The following is a 14,173-nucleotide window of genomic DNA, read 5'->3' on the forward strand; positions in this document are numbered from 1 at the left end:
ATGTCATCACCTGGTCTACTCTTAGCTCTGCTCTGATATCATAACATGACCAACTGTGCCAGGGAGACGAGGTCATCACCTGGTCTACTCTTATCGCTGCTCTGACAGACTGTCTGTCTCATAGTACCAGGAGCGACCTGGCCTATCCAGGAGCGACCTGGTATGGCTATCTCATGCCATAACTCTGTATCTGCTCTCTGTCAAGGGCTAAGGATCATCCAACATTCATCCACAGGAACAACATCTTATGCAATGCGTCATATTCGTGAATTCTAATGCAACACAACCTAATACATAACATGGCAGTTTATGATGCATGAATCATGCTAGCACTGTGTCATTTCTCAAGATATAATATTAAGTTTAGTTCCACTCACCTGTAGCCTCTGCTTGGCTAACTCTGGGCTACCTCGAACTCTGAAACAGCTACTACTGCTAAACACCTCGGTTCCTCGGGTCCAATCCTACAATGGAGGACGCAAATGAGGCACCAAAACATACTCTATACAACTGATAAATAGCTCCCCAAAACCCCTCTAGAACACCTCAACACATGCAGGCAAAACGAGCAAAGGAAGGCTGGACAGGGCACCTTCGGCAGCACCTTCGGCGGTTGAATGTCTCTTCCAGAGACGAAAGTCTGGCATGTTCGGCGGCCGAATCCTCCTTCGGCTGCCGAACCTGAGTTCATCCAGAACTCAGCCCCGATGGCAACCTCCCTCCTTCATCCACTTCTAACTCTCAAAACATGCATAACTCCTCCCTCAATTCACATATACTTACGTATATGCTCAAAGGGGTCTAAAACTACCTAACAACCCCAACACAAACAACAAATATACACATAATCATGCTTACACCATGAAAACATCAAAAACTAAGCTTTAACCCTATATATGCAACTCTACCCTTAACCTCTTTAAAAGCTTTAGAACTCAATAAAAGAAGTTCAAAACCTTCCCTTACCTTCTGAAACCAGAAGAGGAACAACCAAAAAGCTGATCTATGGACCAACACCTCTTCAAAAGCTTCAAACCACCAAACCTCTCCTTTTGACCCAAAACCTTCAAAAGCACTGGACCAACACCAACCCTGTGCATGGGGTGATAAACCCTGCAGATGAGTCATGAGAGACGTGGCCTCATCCTCTGTCTGTGATGCCAAATCCACACCTGGCCATTTCACCGACGGAGGAGTGCACAATAGCTGGCTGACCAACTCAACTTCGGCTGCCGAATCGCATGCAAAACCATGCAACATTCGGGGGCCGAACTTGAACTTCGGGGGCCGAACATTGGGCACTTTCGGCGGCCGAACTTTACCTTCGGCGGCCGAACATGGCAAAATGCCTTCTCTTCAAAACTCAATCCTTTTCCACTCTAAACCTTTAACACATTTGAAAACATGTTAGAAACACTTTCTCTTACCCTTCCAGAGACCTCTGACATCCCTGAATTCCACCGGACGGTAGGAATTCCGATGTCTGACTCTAACCGGGTATTACAACCCTGCCCCCGAAAGTGGACTTTCGGCTCTGGAAGGGAGTTTCGGCCGTCGAAGGTGCCGCCAAACATGCATAAGTTTCGTCTCTGGAGTGAACTTTCGGCCGCCGAAAGTGACGCCGAAGGTGCATGACTTTCGGCTCTGGAGGGACTTTCGGCCGCCGAACCTGCCGCCGAAAGTGCCCTGTTCAGCCTTCCTTTGCATGATTTCTATGAATTTTTTAAGGTGTTTTAGGGGGTTTTTGGAGAGTATTTTAGAGTCATGTTCTTGAGTGTTTGGTCCCTCATTTGAGTCCACCTGTGTAGGTTCGGACCCGAGGAACCGAGGACCCCAGCAATGAGCTAGCAGCTTTAGAGTCAACCAGAGGTGAGTAGAATAAACCTTTATGTTTTAATTTAATGAAAGTTTTGGCATAACTCATGCATCATGAATGCCATGTGATATTCTAGGTTGTTGCATTAGAAATTCACGAATATGTTGCATTGCATATTATGTTGTTGATGTGGATGAATGTTGAATGATCCATTAGTCCTCGCATGATATGGTATGATATGATGATGATATGGTATGGAAGTCCAGGAAGACCCATTCTACGTCCCTGGCACTATGTAAGAAAAAGTCTAGGAAGACCCATTCTACGTCCCTGGCATATTAAAATGTTATGATATGTTATGTAAGAGGAAGTCCATGAAGACCCATTCTACGTCCCTGGCACTATTGGATATGTAGAGGACTATTGGTGACAAGTTCATCCTTAATGTGATTTGGTTGTGATGTGATGCATTTCATGAAAGCATGAACTTTAAATATAATGTTTTATTATTCTGCTCACTGGGCTCTAGTAGCTCACCCCCTCTCCCTTAATCCCCCAGGCTTGTAGGTACGGGATAGAGCAGGAAGTCAAGAGTAAAATTATTTTCTATGTAATAGTTAGTTGTGGACATGATAATGATGTAATGTATAGTACAGCTATGTAATGTAATGATGAGTATTGAGGCTTAGAACTGTGCTTGACCCTAGTATGTTGTTAATCCCTTTTTGGTTACATGATCTTTTAATGAAATGTTTTATGATGTTTATGTAAACCAAAATTTTATAATATTATGTTACCCCATTGGAGCATTGATGAGGACTCCGATGTGGGGTTGATGATTATGATCATTAGTTGTGCATGCACAGGTTGAGTTTGGTAAATGAATGAGAAAATTCAAATTTTTATGTAATTGTTGATCATGTATGGGATTAAACAGATTTACAGGAGGTAAGTTAGGCTTGCTACAGGTCCCGGCGGCCTTAAGCCGATCTGGATCCTAGCGCCGGTAACGGTCCGATTTTCGGGTCGTTACATTTATATTATTTATGTAACTAGTGTTTATTATTATTCTATTATTTATTGCAATAAGGGCTCACTGCACAGTTATTAGAATAATATATTACTATTCAAATTAATTAAATACGTAATTGTTTAGTTTAATTTGAAACAAGTGATGAATTAGGTTGCGTAAGGCTCTCCTAATAAACAATATAATATAACTTAAATGAACCGAACGTGTAATATCCGTCTAGACTCCAGTATCGGAATTCCTACCGTCCGGTGGAATCTCGGATGTCAGAAACCTCTAGAAGGGTAAAATAATGTTTTCATAAAATGTTTTAATGTATTTTATGGTTTTAACCAAGAAAGGAAATGAGTTTTGTATGAAAATAACCTTGGAGGAAGACCCAGGTTCGGCTGCCGAACCTCAGGTTCGGCTACCGAACATGCATGCATTTCGGGAGTGCTTTAGGCCCCCGAAGGCATGAGAGAGGGAAGTCCAGGTTCGGCCGCCGAACATGCATGCATGCAGAGGCACGTTAGGCCCCCGAAAGTGGTCTGGCTAGCCACCTATAAAGGGGTCTCCATGTCCGAACGGGTGAGCTTTTCTCACCGTTTTCGGCCAAGGTGAGTTCTCCGCCGTCCCTCATCGATTTTGAGCTTCTTCCTTTGAATCTTCATGATTTTCTTATGAGTTTTCACTTGGTTTGAAGATATTTGAGCAAAAGAGCAAGTTTTGAAGCTTGAAAACCGGAGAGGTGATTTCTCCCCATCTCCAAGCTAGGATCGTCTTTCCTCTCGATCTTCAAGAGGTAAGCATAGATCCAACCTTCCTTGTATGTTTTAAATAAGTTTTATGAAGATCTATGGGGTAGAAATGCATGTTTAGGTTATTGTTCAGTTTATGGGTTTATGTTATGCTTATGAGCAATGTGGGTTGTTTGATGTGTTTTGGTTGGGGTTTAAGTTAGTTTGAGACCCCTATGTGCTTGTTGGCATGAGTTTGCTTGTTGGCATGAGTTTGCATGTTGTAGACTAGGTAAATGCATGATGGAATGGATTGGGAGGCATTTGTGCATGAAAGAGGCTGAGTTCTGCCCTTTGGAAGGACTCAGGTTCGGCAGCCGAAGGAACTTTCGGCCGCCGAACCTGCCTGCAGAGGCCAACTTTTGGCTGCCGAACCCTGCCCCCGAAAGTGGACTTTTGGCTCTGGAAGGGAGTTTCGACCGCCGAAGGTGCTGCCGAACATGCATGAGTTTCGTCTCTGGAGGGAACTTTCGGCCACCGAAAGTGCCGCCGAAGGTGCATGACTTTCGGCTCTGGAGGGACTTTCGGCTGCCGAACCTGCTGCCGAAAGTGCCCTGTTCAGCCTTCTTTTGCATGATTTATGTGATTATTTTATGGTGTTTTAGGGGATTTTTGGGGAGTATTTTAGAGTCATGTTCATGGATGTTTGGTCCCTCATTTGAGTTCACCTGTGTAGGTTCGGACCCGAGGAACCGAGGACCTCAGCAGTGAGATAGCTGCTTCAGAGTCATTAGAGCTTCAACCAGAGGTGAGTGGAATAATTCTTTACGTTTCAAAGCAAATAAATAAATTTTGAGCATGATACATGCATCACGTATGCCATGAGATATACTAGGTTGTTTGCATTAGAATTCACGAATATGTTGCATTGCATAACTTGATGATGATGTGGATGGATGTTGAATGATCCTTTAGTCCTCGTATGTTATGGTATGATGATGATACGGTATAGATAGCTAGTGAGGCCCATTCTACGCCCCTAGCACTATGGAATGTTATGCTATGTTATGTTATGTTATGTTATATTAAGAGAAAGACCAGTGAAGCCCATTCTATGCCCCTGGCATGATTGGACTATGTAGAGGACTATTGGTGACAAGTCCATCCTTGATGTGATTTGTTTGTGTTGTGTTGCATTTCATAAAAGCATAAAATTTAAATTGAATGTTTTATTATTCTGCTCACTGGGTTTTATAGCTCACCCCTCTCCCTTAACCCCCAGGTTTGCAGGTACAGGGTAGACCAGGAGGTCAGCAGGAGTAGAGTCATGTTGTATGTAATAGCTAGATGTGGACATGAATATGATGTAATGTAAAAGTATGGTATAGAAATGTAATGAATTGATGCTTATGGAAGTTTAGAGTTGTGCTTGACCATAGTATGTTGTTAATCCCTTTTTAGTACATGATCTTAAATGTTTAAAGATGATTATGTAAACCAAGCTTAATGTATGTTATGTTACCCCATTGGAGTATTTGATGAGGACTCCAGTGAGAGGTTTTATGTTATGATTTGTGCATGCACAGGTTAAGCTTGGTGAATGAATGAATGAATGAATGAATGAATGAATGAATGAATGAATGAATGAATAAATGATAAAGTTTTAAATTTTTATGTAATTGTTGATCATGTATGGGATTAAACAGGTATTCAGGATGAATGTTAGGCTTGCTACGGGTTCCGGCGGCCTTAAGCCGATCTGGATCCTAGCGCCGGTAGTGGTCCGATTTTCAGGTCGTTACAGAACGTCTCGCATTTGTTAGTTAGAAACCGAGCGTCTCGCATTTGTTAGTTAGAATTAAGTCTTTTAAAATTTTAATATTGTAATTGGATTAAATTTTAAGAGTATCTCCTATGATTGTCTAAGAGGTATAACTAGTTAACGAGCATCTCTGAGCTAGTTTAAAATCTAAAGAAGAATTTGATATATGAAATATTTTCGATATTTATAACTGGTTTATCAATAATTAATTTTGGATTATTTTTATATATGTGATCAACCAATAAATCTGAAACTAATATTACGCATTTAATTAAATATTTCTCATTTTTTCTCTTAAATTTAATTGCTTATTTTTTAAATTAGCTTTTATTTATTTTTACTTCTCTACATTCAAAACCTCCCCATTGTATTTTATTTTATTTTTATATCTTGTTCATTTAATAAATTTAATTTACTTACCCTACTTACCATTTTCTGTAAAATCGAACATGCTTACCATTATCACAAGTTTTATTCTAAGTAGAAATTTGTTTTTTGTGATTTCGACGCTCATCAAATGGCTTGATAGGAGCTATGGGCAATTGCATTACATTAACCACCTTCTCACTGATGAAGTTGTGAGTGGATCCACTATTTATTAAGACTACCACTTGACTAATCATTCGCGATACCTTTCGTTGTCTTGTGAGTTGCTCATCTCTCATGTAAGCTAGGTTGATTGCATCTTTGGTTTGAACATATGAATGTTGTCAGTTATCTCAGATTTGAGTCCATCTATAAACGTCCCTATTAAAGCCTTATGTGTCCATCCTCGCACTTGATTCCCTAGTTGTTCAAATTCTTGTTGGTATTCACGGAATGAGCCCCTCCATCATACTTTAGATAATACTTCATCAAAATCTTTACAGTCTGTTGGATTGAATTTTGACCACAATTCATCATGAACTATCTTTCATGTTATTTCTCTTTCCTCTTATAAGCCCACTGCTACCACTGGTTAGCTTCTCTCCCCAAGTGGAAAGAAGCTAGAGGAACTTTGTGCGATTTTGTGGTGCATTAGTATTCAAAGAACCATTCTACTTTTGAAAACTATTCAATATGGTCGGTGCCAGAAAGTCGAGAAAATTCTAGCTTAGCTAGTTACAAAAGAAACATTTATCGTTCGCCTTCATGGAAAGTTCGGATTTCACTTTATTGGCTATAAGATGGATGAGCAGAGGTTATTATTGTGGCTTCTGGATTTGCGTTGGTGGAGGATATTTTGCTAGAAAGGCTAGCTTAGAAATTTTTTTAACTACAACCTCCAATTGGTGACATATCTGCTACTCCTCCTTCCATTCGACTAACATTAGACTGTAATCCTCTAAGACATAATTTCATATTTTCGATCCGCTCTTTGTTAATAGTCATGCTCTGATATCAATGGTAGGTCCCGGTCAGAGTATAAGCTGAGATTTATAATACTAACGAGACTTCTACTTATGGTGAGAATGTAACAAAAATATTATATTTAATTTTTCATACCGCAAAATATGAAAAGTTTAAATATAAATAAAAAATACACTCACAAATTTATTTTGATCGTAAATACATCTGAGTAAATCTGAGAAGTCTCTCGTGAATTTTCGAGTAGCACACGGGTTGACATTCATGGCTTATCAGCCATCACAAAACTTGGGTAATTAACAAAATTTAAATTCTAACAGCTTGGAAACTTATTGACTCTCCTTTTCCCTATAGATACGACTAGTGTTAAAAGGAGAATTAATGAGTACATCAAGAGTAAACAGCCCAATAGTGCAAAGGCAAAGGGTAATCCTCCAGTAGCCAATTGCTATAGAAGAAATAACAGGCATACACCACTTCTCCTTCTATGAATGAGCAAGGAACTATTGAGATTAGAGCTAACAAGCCAATCACACATAAAGAGATTGAAGAAATTGTCAAACATCCTCCATTTATTCTTTATCAAGTATTAGTTTTGAATACTGCTAAAAAATAATTTAAACATATTATTTTACATTTAAAATTTTTTTAAATAAAAAAATAGAATAGTTTAAAATTAATATAAAATTTTTTCTAAATTTTTTTTAATTATGCAATAAAAGAATATAGTATAATTAACAAAATTGTTAAAATAAAAATATTTATTTGAAATTTATAATTGAATAAAATTTGAAATATTATTATTAAAATTATTATTAAATTTTAACATAATTATAATTAAAAAATTATTTTGTTTGTTTTATAATTTTTATAAATTTTATAAATTTTTTTATTCGCTTTAAAATTATTATTTATTATTATTTTTTATACTATGATTAATATATAAATAAATTATTATAATTTTATTTTATTTTATTTTAAAAATATTTTGTATTAATTTTTTAAATTAATGTTAATAATATTTTTTAATATTTAATAAAATTTAATATTTTTAAAATAAATAAAATTAAAAAAATAAATTTTAATTTATACATAGATTTAGATTTTTTGTCCGGATAGCCCCATTCTCAAAAGATATAATTACTTTTTTTTTTTAATCTCAATCTTTATGCGGGATTAGGGTTTCGCTAGAAGTCTGTGCATTTTCTTCTATATATATGCCTCATTCCTCATTGTTGTGCATAGCGAACATCTTTGGCTGCTTTTGTACTCGTTGACCTCTATTTTCAAATGGATTTTTGGAAATTTATGTGTAATTCTTGATTTTGATTTGGGATTAGGTATAAAATTTCTTTGCGAGTTTAAACGCCCTCTGCAGTGTTTGTAGATCAGCCAATCCCGTGATGAAATCTTTTTGTGTTCCAGAGACGAGTCTCTTTTGAGCTCGTCTTTGATGGTAACACAACCCTCTAAGAAGTTCTGAGCTGAAACTTGATTTTTCTGCTGATTTATTATGTCTTTTTTCGTTTATTTGAAAAGTTTTGGGCGATTTTCTGAGGGTAGAAAAGCGAGTTGACGATAGAAATTCATTAGTCTGTCAATCCACTGACTAAACAAATTTGTGATGTTATCATGAATCCCGACAGGTTCCGATCGCTTTCTACTCCTTAAGCTCGCGGCGTTTTTTCGTTCTGTGTTGGGGCTTTCTCATTCGCTTTTTGACGATTTTATTTGAGATGGGTCTTATTTTTTTTGCGAGTTCAAAATGGGATTTGCTTAACTTTTGCCTTCTAATCTTTGTTTATGGAGTTGAGGAAGGATATGTGCAATTGGGCAGGTGATGCATCTCATTTTCTTAATGGGTAATTTGCGTCTGAACTATTTCATTGATGCTATATCACCTTGGAGACCTGATGCCCTTGTAGCTGTGATGTGTTCATTTACCATATATTATTGATGGCAATACCCTCTTCGGTTATTTCTGGCCTTTGTTGTTTTGCAATCTTATATTTGCTAGAATGATTTGATTACTGAAGTTTTGGTAACTCGGGAGGTTGCCTACATAATCTTGTTGGTTATAGTTTGAGTAAAGTGGTTTTTGGACCATGCCTCCATTTCATGAGTAAAGGGTATACATGTATTAGTATTTACTGGTGATCAAAATCATTGGAAAGACTTGGTCTCTATAGACCAAGCTAAATTAAATTGCTACATGTATAGTAGCCATTGTTTTGTATGCTTGTGTTTGTTATAGTGGGACCAGGAGATCGTAATGTTATGTATTGGATGGGTTTCATTGATGCAGCCATTTTGGATAATTCAATGCTGATGCTTAATTCTTGAGGAAAATTTAAAATGCACGTTGTGGTTTTGCACATGAAATTTGAAATCCTGTTATGTGGTTTTGTGTGTCGGTGCTTTTTAGATGTCTGAAGTAGATGGAAGTGATGAATATTTCCCCAAATGATCGAAGCTGAACAGACTGAGCGATCTTTCTCTATTGAGAACCAAGCCAGAATTCTGATCCATCCTTTGACATAAATTTTGCTAATTGATATATTCTGTATTGTTATGTTTGGAAAATTGATGCATTCTATTCTGTGTTTGTTGTTCTGTTTCTCTTGGCAATTATTTATATGATCTTGTCAATTTTCAGATTTCAGTTTTCAAGGTGGTGATCAGTGAGGATTGTCGTTACAAAGGATTATTTCACTGCAATTATGATCTGCATAGAAGGGATTGTTGATCAATCTGTTCTTTTATTTCCCTTCTAAGTGCACATTGAACATAGTTAAATGTTAGTGTTTTGCAAATTAAACTCAAGTGCTGTGATGCTTTTTATTTGTGATGTTTGAATATAGAAGAGATGGAATTGATGAATATTTCCCCAAATGATCGAAGCTGAACAAACTGTGCGATCTTTCTCTTTTGAGAACCAAGCCAGAATTCTGATCCATCTTTTCACATGAATTTTGCAAGTTGATATATTGTATGTTTGTTTACTTGTTTTGTTTCGGAAATTGATATATTCTGTTTGTTTTGCTTAGCACTGTTATTGTGATTGTTTGAATTTTCAGGTTGGTGGGTGGTGATTGTAAGGACATAGAAGGGTTTTTTCATTATCGGTGTGCACAGAAAAGAAAAACAGTACCCCTTTTGGCTAATGTCTCCTCATTTCCATCACAAAATGCAATATTTCTCATTTCACCCTTTTATTTGCTGTAATTTAGTGGTACTTAAGTTTTATAAATCTACAAATTAGTTATGTTTAGTCATTGGGATTTCATTTTATTAATAAAATAACTCCCACTTTGGCAAATGTGTGTCGCATTTTGGATTATACTTTTATTAAAGATGATGACCACTATTCATAAAGTCCTTGAAAATTTGACCGAATACAGAATATGATTGTTCCATCTCTATGCAGAAGTCAGTTGATATTTGACTTTTTGACATTGATTTTTATGAAGTTGTATTATTTAAAAAAATACTCCACTATTAAATTTTTGAGAACTATGAATAGTAATTAATTAAATTATAGTGTATAACTCTGTTTATGTAATGATTAATTAATTATATTTTTATAAAAATACTAAATTTTAATAATGAAAAGGTTATGGTATTAAGGCACTTTATATATAAAATTCAAGAGTAAGTTTTATATTGAATGCGAACATTTTAATCCTACCAAAACTTCTATTTATGCTGTAAGTTATATTTTTCAATGCTGTAATTATTAACAAATTGTTTCTATCTTTTGTTATCATTATTCAAATTTTATAAGTATGACCGAAAAGGAGTGGATTCGAAGTTGCTCTCTGCTTTCAGGTGGAGAGAGTTTTTCTCTTGTTTTTGGAGTCTTTTGAGATAGCAGGCCTCATATATTTGTCGGTGTTGTTTGGCTGCCCTTTTCCTTTTCAGACGGAGGCAGCTCCTCCCTTCCCCTCGCCCAAATGTGGGCGTGTTCTCTGGGAAGTTATACATAGTTTTATCTGGCCCCTGGTGTGAGGGGGTGAAGTTGTACATAGTTTTATCTGGCCTGATATGAGGGAGTTTTAATCTGGCTTATCTTCTAGTATGTGTTATAGATTATTGTTTATGGCCCCTTTGTTTCATACAGGTTTGACTCTCAGATATATTTTTTCGAAAGCATTTGTGGATAAATGATTATGAGGCTACCTAAAGCTAATTTTGGTCGCCATGTAAACCCTTTCAAGTCGATGATGGATCTGGAAGCTCCTCCCGACTTTGGGGTAAGTTGCCAGACACGATCAAGGAAGACCGTCTTCCCTCTTTCAAGCGTTTGATACTGTTATCTTTGACTAATTCATTGTGCTTGTACTGGTGTTTTTTTTGGGGTTTTAACAGTTTATTTTAAGTTTTGGTTGCAGTAGGAGTGCAATCTCCTTTCTTGCCGTCGACGATGGTAGACTCTCTGTGCATAATGACGTGGGTTGGTTCATGGGTTTGAAGCTTAGGGTTACATGGTTCTTGGATTTTTTTTCTCTTGTTATGTGCCCTAAGATTATTGTTTTTAGTTGTGCTTGTATTTTTTCGGCCCTTTGGGTCCTTTTAATAATATTCCTTTAACTTTGAGAAGAAAAAAAAATGAGATTAATGGAGTTTATTTAAAAAACTAATTTTGATTCAAGAATGATCTAATTTAAGTTTGGATCCATTGGAATCGATTCAAAAGTTAATTTCCAATTAGAATGGGTTTTGGATACTGCTTAATAACTAAATCAGTTTAATTTATAATTTTATATGAATTAAGTTTTTGTACGAAAAGTTAAATAAGTTTTAATATAATATAATATAATATTATTTTTTTAATAATAAAATATTTTTTATTTTTAATATATTAAAATTTAATATTTTAATTAATATAAAAAATGAAAAAAAATATTAAATAATTTTTAAAATTATAAAATTATAATTTTATTATATTAAATTATTTAACTCTTAATAAAAATAGAGAAAATTACTTTGTAGTCCCTGAGGTTTAACGTAATTAACACTTCTGTCCCTCTATTTTGGCGACCCAACACTTAAGTCCCTCACTTTCTTTTCTGTCCAAATTCGTAGTCCTTCCGTCAAAAATAGCAGTTTGGGATACGTGAATTGACAAAATTAACCCTCCTCTTCTTCTTCTTCTTCTTCTTCCTACCATTTCTGCAACTTTTTCTTCTTCTTCTTCTTCTTCTTTCTTCTTCTTCTTCTTCTTCTTCTTCTTCTTCTTCTTCCTACTCTTTCTACAGCTTTTTCTTCTTCTTCTTCTTCTTTCTTCTTCTTCTTCTTCTTCTTCTTCTTCTTCTTCTTCTTCTTCTTCTTTCTTCTTCTTCTTCTTCTTCTTCTTCTTCTTCTTCTTCTTCTTCTTGCTTCTTCTTCTTCTTCTTCTTCTTCTTTCTTCTTCTTCTTCTTCTTCTTCTTCTTCTTCTTCTGGAATTTCACGTTGAAAGAAGGGCATTTTTGGAAAAAATCATCACATCTCACTTTTGACTCTTTGACCAAACGGTTTAAATGGACGGAAGGACTACGAATTTGGACGGAAGAGAAAGTGAGGGACTCAAGTGTTGGGTCGCCAAAATAGAGGGACAGAAGTGTTAATTACGTTAAACCTCAGGGACTAAAAAGTAATTTTCTCATAAAAATATATGAGTTTTGAATAAAAATAAAATACTGGACTGTTTCTGAACCGAGTCATTTGAATAAAATCAGTCTTTATTCTGATCTATGTCAAATCAGGGAATGTTAATTTGAGCCCTATCAATAATAAGGATCAATGAGGATGAATTTGTAATCAACAAGTCGCAATAGTTTTAAAATTTAAGGATTATTTTCTAGTACAAAATATATATATATAAAGTTAATCATAGTTTAAATTAAGCTGTAAGGTATAAGCTTCATGTATATCATAAGGTGATTTCCCCTATCAACTTTTTAGTTGATTTTTCCTTACAAATAAACTACTAAATATGACATATATTTTATAACAACTACTAGTAATTAGACTTTATTTAACTTTTAATATTAGAATTATATTGTAATATGATTCAATAATCGCTTATTATGCGTTGTGATTATACAATGAGATATCGTGGCATAATTTTAATAAACCGTGACCTTTGATTATTCAAATCTCACCCACAAAAAAGAAGAGCTGATTAATTAGATGATTGATGCTCGAAATAATAGAAGGCTCGCTCCTATATATCTGATCGGACCTCTCGTGTAATTTAGTTACCGTTATAAAATATTATATAAAAAATTTCCATTATATTTACTATCACGAGATTTCTTATTCATTAGTATTAATCGAATTTTTAAAAAATTCATTAACTAATTTTATTTCAGTGCAATATAAAAATAAAATATACATAGCGTTTAATATATACATTTAACCTTATCTTCTTTCTTTTTTCATAATGAAATATCATATTTAACTCATTTTCAGTAATATTATATGATTGTTAAATATATTTGTATTATTTTATAATATAGTTTTAATAATAATAATAATGTTATTTGTAAAAAATAATTAAAAGTGTATATATATGTAACGACCCGGAAATCGAACTCCTACCAGCGCTAGGATCCAGATTGGCTTAAGGCCGCCGGGACCCGTAGCAAGCCTACTATGCATCCTGAACAGCTGGTATAATCCCTTACATGATCAAACATAAACATAAAACTATAAAATCTGATGTATATACCGAGCCTAACCTGCTGTAAACATAAAAGAACCCCATACTAGAACCCTCAACAAGTACTCTAGCTGGGTCAACATAATATACATCAAGCTTGGATCACATCCGATGAATCAAAACCTAACCTGTACATGCATCGAAACCATAAACATAAGACCTCCACTAGAGTCCTCATCAAATACTCTAGCGTGGTAAACCTCACATGCCACAAGTTTGGTTCACACACAACTCAACATTAAACCATTACATACATCACACACTAGAAGGGACAACCCAAGCCTTAGGGCCAAGCACAATACTAATCTATAAACATAACCCTGCTTTACGTTACATTTCATTACATTATCTTGCAATACATTATATCAATTTACAATACATGTCCACTCTATAACACTAATCTATTACATAAGTATAACATTTACCCTTGACGTCTTCCTGGACTACCTCTGACCTGCAAACCTGGGGGTTAGGGGAAAAAGGGTGAGCTAAAAAGCCCAATGAGCAGAACTAAAAACGGTTAAGTAAAACATGCCATCATGAAATGCATCACACCACAGCAAATCATATTAAGGATGGACTTGTCACCAATAGCCCTCTACATAATCCAATCATGCCAGGGGCGTAGTGCAGGCCACACCTGGTCTTTCTCTTACACATATCATAACATACATATCCACTCGTGCCGGGGGCGTAGTGCAGGCCACACCCGGACTTTCTCTCACATTATGCCAG

At 35.7% G+C, this 14,173-nt stretch overlaps 5 non-coding genes across 5 annotated transcripts; all 5 read left to right on the forward strand.

Moving 5' to 3' along the window:
• The first annotated feature begins 8,129 nt into the window (after positions 1-8,129).
• On the forward strand, positions 8,130-8,221 carry LOC122722029. The gene has a single exon (XR_006348880.1). It is a non-coding gene; the product is annotated as a small nucleolar RNA U61 (small nucleolar RNA).
• Positions 8,222-8,301: 80 nt separating this feature from the next.
• Positions 8,302-8,391, forward strand: LOC122722034. The gene has a single exon (XR_006348885.1). It is a non-coding gene; the product is annotated as a small nucleolar RNA snoR14 (small nucleolar RNA).
• A 171-nt stretch (positions 8,392-8,562) lies between these two features.
• LOC122722026 lies at positions 8,563-8,656 on the forward strand. Its single transcript, XR_006348877.1, has one exon. It is a non-coding gene; the product is annotated as a small nucleolar RNA Z101 (small nucleolar RNA).
• A 516-nt stretch (positions 8,657-9,172) lies between these two features.
• Positions 9,173-9,263, forward strand: LOC122722015. The gene has a single exon (XR_006348866.1). It is a non-coding gene; the product is annotated as a small nucleolar RNA Z103 (small nucleolar RNA).
• Positions 9,264-9,600: 337 nt separating this feature from the next.
• Positions 9,601-9,691, forward strand: LOC122722014. The gene has a single exon (XR_006348865.1). It is a non-coding gene; the product is annotated as a small nucleolar RNA Z103 (small nucleolar RNA).
• The last annotated feature ends 4,482 nt before the right edge of the window (positions 9,692-14,173 follow it).

This window comes from Manihot esculenta, chromosome 15 (genome assembly GCF_001659605.2).
Source record: "Manihot esculenta cultivar AM560-2 chromosome 15, M.esculenta_v8, whole genome shotgun sequence".
NCBI lineage: Eukaryota > Viridiplantae > Streptophyta > Magnoliopsida > Malpighiales > Euphorbiaceae > Manihot > Manihot esculenta.